The following is a 9,558-nucleotide window of genomic DNA, read 5'->3' on the forward strand; positions in this document are numbered from 1 at the left end:
ACTGGAGGTTCGATTCCAGTCAAGGGCATATACCTGGTTGCAGGCTTGATTGCCAGTGGGAGGCGTGCAGGAGGCAGCCAATCAATGTTTCTCATCGATGTTTCTAACTCTCTATCCCTCTCCCTTCCTCTCTGTAAAAAATCAATTAAAAAAATATATTTTTTAAAGAAGCTGGCTATGCTGATCATCTGAACGCTGTCTCAGTGTCATTCCTTCTTCACCGACTCCATCCACACCTTTGGGAACTCCTGGACCTGCTGGGGCAGGACTCCAACAAACTTTGTCAAGCCTGCTCTTGAGTCTCCCTGGCACGCATCATAGCGACTGGTTAAATGGTTGAACGGTTGGAGAGACAATTAGCATTGTGTACCCTGGGAGGCAGGGATGGGCCAGTGCCTCAGGCACCCCCTTCTCCTGCTCCTCACCCCTAGGCTGGGGTCTGCAGCAGGGAGTCCCTTCCTCTCCTGTGCCTTCTTGCCAGGAGCCCAGGAGACAGTGACCGGGCAGGTGGGCAGGGACCGGAGCTCTCCACACTGCCTGTGAGACTCTCACTCCCGGAATCAGGGTGAGGGCAAGGCTGGTCCTTCTGGGGCTACAGGGAAAACCTCTCCCAGCTTCTGGTGGTGCCAGCTGTCCTCGGTTCCTTGGCTGGGAGACCCATCCTCCCCACCCATCTCTGCATCCAAGTCCCATGAACTTCTCTCTGCGGGTGAGTCTAATTTCCCTCTCACAAGGACACCTGTCGTTGCAGCGAGGGCCCACCCATCCAAGACCCAAGGCCTCCTCTGAACTTGATTACATCTGCAAAGGCCCTATTCCCACCAAGACCACGGTCACTGTGTCCCATCCGTATGGATTTGGGGACACAACACACCTCAGAAGAGGTATCACACGGCACACGGAGCCCCGGGGTGGAGTGGAAACACCAGTCTCAGAACAGCAAGCTGAGCAGAAATTTCCCATAAATACTGGTCAGTGCACGCCCAGGCACAAGGACACATTTCCCTATGGGCATGTTCTCTCCCTGTCAGTGCACTCACATGTGACAAGATGCACGCCCTGCGACGAGCACGGCCCCTTCCGTGGCAGGGCGTGCAGAGGCCTCTGCACCAGGACCTGCAGGGCTCTCCTGTGTGAAGTGAGAGCGTCTCTGCACTCACCTACTCAGTGCAGTGCTCTGACAGTGGACGCATTGCAGCCTCCCGCCACCAGGGGGCGAACCGCCGCCCCTCGCAGTGCTCTGCTCTCCCCGCACCGCCCGGAAGTCCCGCCTCTTCCGGAAGTCAGCAAAGTTTGTCCAGTAGACAGCAGAGTCCGCGGGTGCAGGACTGTCTGTCCTGAGTGGCTCCTGGCAGCTCGGGGCCGGGAAGCCTCAGGGGGACCTGGGCCTGGGGCGGCGGGCGAGGCCCTGAGGCGGCTGACCCTGCGGAGAGGAGCCCGGCCGGCGGCCTCGAAGGGCAGCCCCGCGGGGGACGTGCTCATGCGGGGGAGTCGGTCAGCTTCTGCGGGGAAGATGGGACCTGGGGGCCGCGGGGCACGGGGCGCGGGCTGGGGACCGGCCCCGCTCAGGCCCCGGGGCCTCCGGGCGTCGGCCTCCCCGCTCTGCCTGCACCAGCGGCTCCGGGAGGCGCCTTCCGAGTCGGGGTTTGTTTCTGAGAAAGACGCCCCCTCCCAGGCCGCCCTCCCGCCCGCCCTGCAGAGGGCGCTGGAGCCCGCGCCGCCTCTACCCTGTGTGGCCCCCGCTCGGGGCGCCGCTCCAGGGCTTCCCGGCCCAAGTCCTCCGGTGTCGGACCGGGACCCTCCTCAGCCACAGGGTTCGGCTCAGACAGAAAGTCCCCGAGTTGTAGTAAAAGCCACGGACCCGGACCCCGACAGCAGGTCAGGCGTCCACTGACGGGGCGCCGGAGGTCGTTGTCCGCTTCCCCCGTCAGCCTTACCCGTGGCGGTAAGGACGCGCTGCGGGGCCTCATCACGGTGCCTCGGGCGCAGAGCGAGGAGCTCTCCGCTCGCGCGTCCAGGAGGCTCCAGGTCTGTGGTGACAGCAGCGTCCTCGTGGGGCCCAGAGTGGGTCATGCCCCAGGGGTGCGCCCCTGAGCTGCTCTCGAGTCATTTATCCATCAGACACCAGGTCTCTGCAGATCTGTGTGCAAGTCCCATCGGAACCAATGTGCGAGCTTAACTTCAGCAGCATGAACGGTATTGCTCGTTTTAAATGCTCCACTGAGTGATGGTTTATATTGAAGACATCAAATACGTTCAAAATTTCAGGTATTTGATGTAGTTAAGTAATTCCCATCGTGTGCTGAAAACATTCAACCTGAGTATTTTATACATAAACTAGAGGCCTGGTGCACAAAAATTTGTGCACTTGGGGGGGGGGGGGGGGGCGGAGAGGGGGTCTCTCAGCCCGGCCAGTGCCCTCTCGCAGTCTGGGACCCCTCGGGAGATAATGACCTGCTGGCTTAGGCCTGCTCCTGGGTGGCAGAGGGCAGGCCCAATCCCTAGGTGCAGCCCCTGGTCGGGCTCAGAGCAAGGCCGATTGGAGAGTTGGGGCGCCACCCCCTGTCATGCACAGAGCAGGGCGGATCAGGAGGTTGCGATGCCACCCCTAGTCACGCTCAGGGTAGGGCTGATTGGGGGGTTGGGGTACCGCCCCCTGTCACACTCAAGGCAGGGCCGATCAGGGGGTTGGGGCGCTGCCCCCTGTCACTCACAGAGCAGGGCCCATCAGGGGGTTGGGGTGCTCCCCACTGTCACTCACAGAGCAGGGCTGATAGGGGAGTTGGGGCACCGCCCCCTGTCACACACAGAGCAGGGCAGGTCAGGGGGTTGGGGCGCCGCCACTGTCACACTCAGGGCAGGGCCGATGGGGGAGGGGTTGGGGTGCCGCACCCTGTCACACAGCTGCAGGGCAATCAGGGGGTTGGGGAGCTCCCCCCTGTCACGCACAGAGCAGGGCAGATAGGGAGGTTGTGGCCCCACCCCCTGTCACACAGAGCCGCAGGGCAATCAGGGTGTTTGGTCGCTGCCCCCTGTCACGCTGATCCCGGTGCTGGGAGGCATATTACCCTTTTACTATATAGGATAGAAGCCTGGTGCACGGGTGGGGGCCGGCTAGTTTGTCCTGAAGGGTGTCCTGGATCAGGGTGGGGGTCCCGCTTGGGTGCCCGGCCAGCCTGGGTGAGGGGATGATGGCTGTTTGCATCTGGTCACACCCCCTTCAGGGTGGGGGTCCCGCTTGGGTGCCTGGCCAGCCTGGGTGAGGGGATGATGGCTGTTTGCATCTGGTCACACTCCCTTTAGGGTGGGGGTCCCCACTGGGGTGCCTGGCCAGCCTGGGTGAGGGGCTGAGGGCCGTTTTTAGGCTGGCGGGTGACTGAAGCTCCCAACCTGTCCTTTTTTCCTTTTTTTTAAATTCTGGGCCAGCGTTAGCTCTGAGGCTCGGCTCCAGCTATGAGACCTCCGCTGCTGAAAACAGGTTTCTGGCCTTTGTTTACCTTCTGTATTTGAAACAATGTTGCAGTCCTGCTGGCTGAAGCCCAGGGTTTTGTTTAGCTTCTATATTTGTTACAATGTTGCTTAGAGTGCAGCTGAGAGGCCGGCAAGGCAGGCAGGGAAGCTTGGCTTCCTCCGTCACTGAAGCAAGCAAGCCTCCCTGTTCGCATCAGCTGCCTGGCTGCCGGCCGCCATCTTGGTTGGCAGTTAATTTGCATATCTCCCTGATTAGCCAATGGGAAGGGTAGCGGCTGTACGGCTAATTACCATGTTTCTCTTTTATTAGATAGGATTATTTTTATGTCTGCAGAATTCTAATTTCTCTTTTTAAAAATATCTTTCTATTGATTTCAGAGAAGAAGGGAGAGGGAGAGAGATAGAAGCATCAATGGTGAGAGAATCATTGATCGGCTGCCTCCTGCAGGCCCCACATTGGGAACTGAGCCTGCAACCTGGGCACATGCCCTGACCAGGAATCAAACCTCGAGTCCCTGGTTCGAAGGTCAACTCTCAATCACTGAGTCATGCCGGCTGAGCTAATGTCGCTTTTTAAAGTTGTATTTGAGCATAATGTGTGGTCATAGTATGCTCTTCAGGTTGATTTTTGTGAAGGGGCTCCAGGAGGGAGTTTACAGGTTACATTTATTATTTGTTACAGAATATCCCTTGTCTGTGGGCGCTGGCCTCTGTGAAGTTGTTCCCTCCTGCCCATCTGCGCCTTTCTCTGGAGGCTTCTAGCATTTAGTGTTTGCCCTTCAGCAATGACGCGTGTATATCACACTCTAACCTGTGTGGTTGAGCTCACCTGCACCCACAGTTGAAGCAGCCCCCCATAACCTGCTCTTCCCCACCAGGTTTCCCCTTCCAGCTTTCATTCCTCAGAGTTTAATCTTTTACGTCTAGTGGCCAAGTGGCTGGTCACACCTGCTAGTTCTGTCTTGGGGTCGTCCTTCCCAGGTCCCACAGGACTGAGTTTGGCAGGTCTCACTTCCCAACTGGACCTTCCACACGGCTCCATGCCCCCACCTCGTCCTGCTCCTGCCTCCTTCTCCAGAATGAGTGCTGTTAGATGTGCAGCATTGCAGACAGAGATGTGCGGTGGTCTTTTTCCAAGGAACCAGAAGGCTGCTGGCCGAGGCAGTCCACCTTGACCTAGAAGACGAGAGGGTGTGCTTACAGGCAGGTCCCAGTGCTGTGGCGGATTGCTCTGTGCTGCACCCACCAGTCCGCATGGCCCTGTATCATACTGCACACTCAGACTGGTTTTTAAAGCGTATGTCCTATGGGCGTGTATATCCTACCATGTGTATATTGACGCGTTGATTTTAAAAGTACTGACTCTTTCAGCATAAACTTCAGCTTGTTGAAAAGAAGGATCCCTGAGAGTAACTTGCTGCCACGATTGTCAGGTGTTGTGATGACGTTTGGTCTGTTTCATTCGTGCAGGTAGGAGCTCCCTTTCTGGAGGCCATGGTGAGGAAGTTTGATGATGTCTATGGAAAGGGAAGTGAGGGCAAAGAGTGTGACAACCTGTTCACCATCCTTGCCCATTTGTATGACTTCCACGTGGCAGTCTCTCCTCATTTTCGACATTTTGGAAAAACTTACTGGGAATTTCACAGAGAAAGATATGGAACCGATCCTGTTAATGCTGAGAAATGTGGGCTTTTCATTGAGAAAAGATGATGTTTTGTCCCTGGAAGTGATCAAAGAGACCCAGACCAAAGCCATCGGGGCAGGAGGCAAGTTCCAGGACAAGACCAGGTACGATGGGTCACTCGACCTGCCTCCTAAGTGCCAAATCCCTCAGAAGCTGACCAGCACATAGAAATAGGGGTAAATGCTATGTTTCACTTGCTAGTAACCTGTTATCTTCTGCTTCTGTGATTTGATTTTTTAATCTTTAAAACTAGAGGCCCAGTGCACGGATTCGGCTCACCGACATCCCCTGAGGCAGTGGTCGGCAAACTCATTAGTCAACAGAGCCAGATATCAACAGTACAACGATTGAAATTTCTTTTGAGAGCCACATTTTTTAAACTTAAACTATATAGGTAGGTACATTCAACTTTAAAATCAACTTTAAATTCATGGTTTTCGTCTTCCATTTTTCTTTGCAGCCATCTCAAACAGGGCACCTAAAAAAATGTTTCATTTTATAATAATAAAGCCACCAACACAAAAGAATTACAATTCTTAAATTGATGACAAAAATACCTGTAGGATTTGCAGCTGGTTGGAAAAATACAGGTAACTTTATGCTTCCAGTAGGTACTTCTGTCACTCGCGCGCGATTTGCGGACGCAACTAGCACTAACCACTGCACAGTGAAACTGCTGACTGGCTCACTCAACTTGTGCATGAATCGCGCGTGCCTCCCCCACGCTGCATATCCCGCGGTCCACCTGCGCCACGTCTCCCGTCGCCCGACTGACCAACACCCCCAACTTCTTCTAACGCCACTTCTTCAAAATAGACTTGCCCAGGCTGAAAAACGACTTCTGCACGTGGGCCACGAAGTTTCAATCGCACTGTACGTGGGCACTCGCACATAATATTTTGTGGAAGAGCCACACTCAAGGGGCCAAAGAGCTGCATGTGGCTTGCGATCCGCAGTTTGCCAACCACTGCCCTGAGGGGTCCTAGATTGTGAGAGGGCGCAGGCCAGGCTGAGGGACCTCACCGGTGCATGATCGAGGCTGGGAGGAGACTGTAGGAGGGCTCCAGGGCATATCTGGTCCATCTCGCCTAGTCCCGATCAGCTGGACCCCAGCAGCAAACTAACCTACCAGTCAGAGCGTCTGCCCCCTGGTGGTCAGTGCGCATCATAGCAACTGGTTAAATGGTCGAATGATTGGAGAGACAATTAGCATATTAGGCTTTAATTATATAGACTAGAGGCCTGGTGCAGGGGGATCGTGTACTGATTAGGGGCATGGCCTGCAGGCATCAGTCTGCTGTGGAAGCGCCGCTCATCCTGGTCAGCCTAGCGGCGCTCCCACTGTGGGAGCACACTGACCACCAGGCAGCAGTTCCTACGTTGAGTGTCTGCCCCCTGGTGGTCAATGCGTGTCATAGCTACTGGTTGACCTGTCGTCGTTCTGGTCGTTCCACAGTTCAGTCGCTGGGCTTTTATTATATAGAATGTGAACAAGCCTTGTTTCATTACTAAGAACGAGGATATTTTGTGAGTTTAAGAACTGATTTATTTAACACTCATCTATTCAAAAACTGTTTACTGAGAAAGGCCATGTGGTTTGGGGCTCAGGTGTCAGCGTGCCTGAACTTCTGCTCAGCCCCTGGACAGCAATGTGACCTGAGTCTTCCAAGCCTCAGTTTCCCCTTCTAGAAAGCAGGGCTGGGCATGGCTCTGACCTCGTTTCCTTTTCTGCAGGTCAGAGATAGGGGAGGGCGGGGAAGCCTCTAGGGATGTGTGAGAAACAGGAAAAGGGTTCATGTGGGGCCCACAGGGGAGCAGAGCAGGGGCCATTGCAAGGACTTGGGCTTTTATCCTGGAGGCACCTAAAAGGTTCTGAGGGGGGAAATGGCACGGGAAGTCTTCGTGCTCATGGTCCCTTTGGCTATAACGTAGTGGAGGTGGTCAGACAGGTATACCCCCCTTCAGGGTTCGGAGATGGCAGTGGGAGGATTAGTTCAGTTGCAGTGGGTGTGGGTGTGGGAGTGAGGACTGACCAGGTAGGGTATGGGTGGGAGGGAAGGCCAGGGTCAGCCCATGTTCTCAGCTTAGGCCTTCAGGGGACAGGAGTACATGCAGGAGACCCAGGCTCAAAAGGGAAGCTGGGCTCTTTTCTGAAATCCCGTAATATTCACTGGGAGGAGTTATGATCTGAGCCAGAGGTCGTCAAACTTTTTAAACAGGGGGCCAGTTCACTGTCCCTCAGACATCCCACACATGCGCACTGCGGGCCCGGGACGAGTCGGCTGCTAAGCAGGACAGGCAGCGGCGGCAAAAACACCCGGCGGGCCGGATAAATGTTTTCGGCGGGCCGCATGTGGCCCGCGGGCCCTAGTTTGAGGACCCCTGATCTGAGCCCTCTGAGGAGGTCCTGAGGCCCTGAGGTGGGAAGCCTCAGGGTTAGAAACACTGACATTCAGACATTTGAGAGGAAGAGTGGGAGGAAGGTCACCAGAGACGGGCCACAGTGTTCCAGAGAAGCTTCCCCTGTATTGAATGCCCAGAGGTCTGGTTTAAAACACAGAAGTCAGCCTGGCCAACATGGCTCAGTGGTTGAGCCTGGATCTATGAACCAGGAGGTCATGGTTTGATTCCCGGTCAGGGTACATGCCTGGGTTCCAGGCTCCATCCCCAGTGTGGGGTGTGCAAGAGGCAGCTGATCAATGATTCTCTCCCATCATTGATGTTTCTCTCCTTCCTCTTTCCTCTCTGAAATCATATATACATTTATATATATATATTTATATATTTATATATAATTTTGTTTGTTCGTTTTGTTTTGTTTTAATCCTCACCCAAGTATATTTTTCCATTGACTTTTTAGAGAGAGTGGAAGAGAAAGGGAAAGACAGAGAGAAACATCAGTGTGAGAGACACACATCGATTGGTTGCCTCTTGCACATGCCCCGACCAGGGCCTGGGCCAGGGAAGAGCCTGCAACCTAGGTACCCCCTTGACTGGAATTGAACCCAGGACCTTTCAGTCCACAGGCTGACACTCTATCCACCGAGCCAAACCGGCTAGGGCAGGGGTGGGCAAACTTTTTGACTCGAGGGCCACAATGGGTTCTTAAACTGGACCGGAGGGCCGGAACAAAAGCATGGATGGAGTATTTGTGTGAACTAATATAAATTCAAAGTAAACATCATTACATAAAAGGGTACGGTCTTTTTTTTTTTTTAGTTTTATTCATTTCAAATGGGCCGGATCCGGGCCGCGGGCTGTAGTTTGCCCACGGCTGGGCTAGGGCAATAAAAATATGTTTTTTAAAATAAATAAATAAATAAATAAAACAGAAGTCAGCAGAGACTAGAAGTACTCTCCTGGTTGCCTAGGGCTGGTGGGTTGTGGGAATCAGGGCATGGCTTTTAATATGTGTTTGGAGCTTCTTTTTGGTGAGCTATGAAAACGTTCTAAAACTGTGGAGATGGATGCACAACCTTAAATACACTTTGAATGGGTGTTTGATGGTTCATGAATTATATCAATTAAAAGTCAATATTTGGAGAAATCTCAGAAAGGGGTATGTGGGAAGTCTCTGTACTATTCTTGCAACTTTTCTCTCAGTATGACATTATTCCAGATTAAAAGTTAAATGAAAAGGCCAGGAGTGGGGGAAGGAATGGCAACTGTCGTGGAGAGGAGGGGTGACTCAGAGCACAGGGTCAGGGGGGAGGAGCGCATGTGGGGGGATCAGTGGGAGGAGCTGGGGAGGGGGAGCAGGAGAGGGAACCAGAGATCTGTGGGTAGTGGTCAAGGCCCTGGTGGAGGTCCGATGCCAGATTTATGTTAAATTACTGCAAAGGCTGGAGTGGGGATGGTCTGCCTGAGACCATCAGGTTTACCAGCAGTGACGGCCACGGGCAGAGTTGGTTTATTTCTTCCCACATAGAAGGTCGGTTATATAGACAATTTGAAATGATGGCTTTCTCTTTCTTTTGTTTATATTTTTAGGATTCGCTTTATGCTGGAAATGATGTTGGTCCTGAAGAGCGATGACATGCAGAGGATTCTGGGCTTTGACCCTGAGCCTGTAGAGAAACTGAGGAAATTGCAAAGAGCTTTGGTGAGTCACTCTTACTCCTAAGTGCTTTGAGTTCCCTGTGGGCGTGAACCCACCGTGGAAGTCTGGGAGGTAGTTGGAGCTGTGAGTCAGGTGCCCAGCCTGGTCAGCAAGAGTTCCGAGGGATTGAATGGCGACTGCGTTTCTGTGGTGAGTCCCTGTGAGTGGCCCTGTGAGTGTGCAGCGGAGTTCCTGTGAGTTAAGCATTCCCCACACTTAGCCTGTGGTGCTGGACTCGGCTGTGCAGCAGAATCATCAGAGAACCTTCTGATCACTTTGGAAGAGGCTCCCATCAGGACCAGAG

The sequence above is a fragment of the Myotis yumanensis genome, unplaced genomic scaffold (assembly GCF_028538775.1).
Source record: "Myotis yumanensis isolate MYYU_CA2020_CCGP unplaced genomic scaffold, mMyoYum1.0.hap1 SCAF_1, whole genome shotgun sequence".
In the NCBI taxonomy this organism is placed as follows: domain Eukaryota; kingdom Metazoa; phylum Chordata; class Mammalia; order Chiroptera; family Vespertilionidae; genus Myotis; species Myotis yumanensis.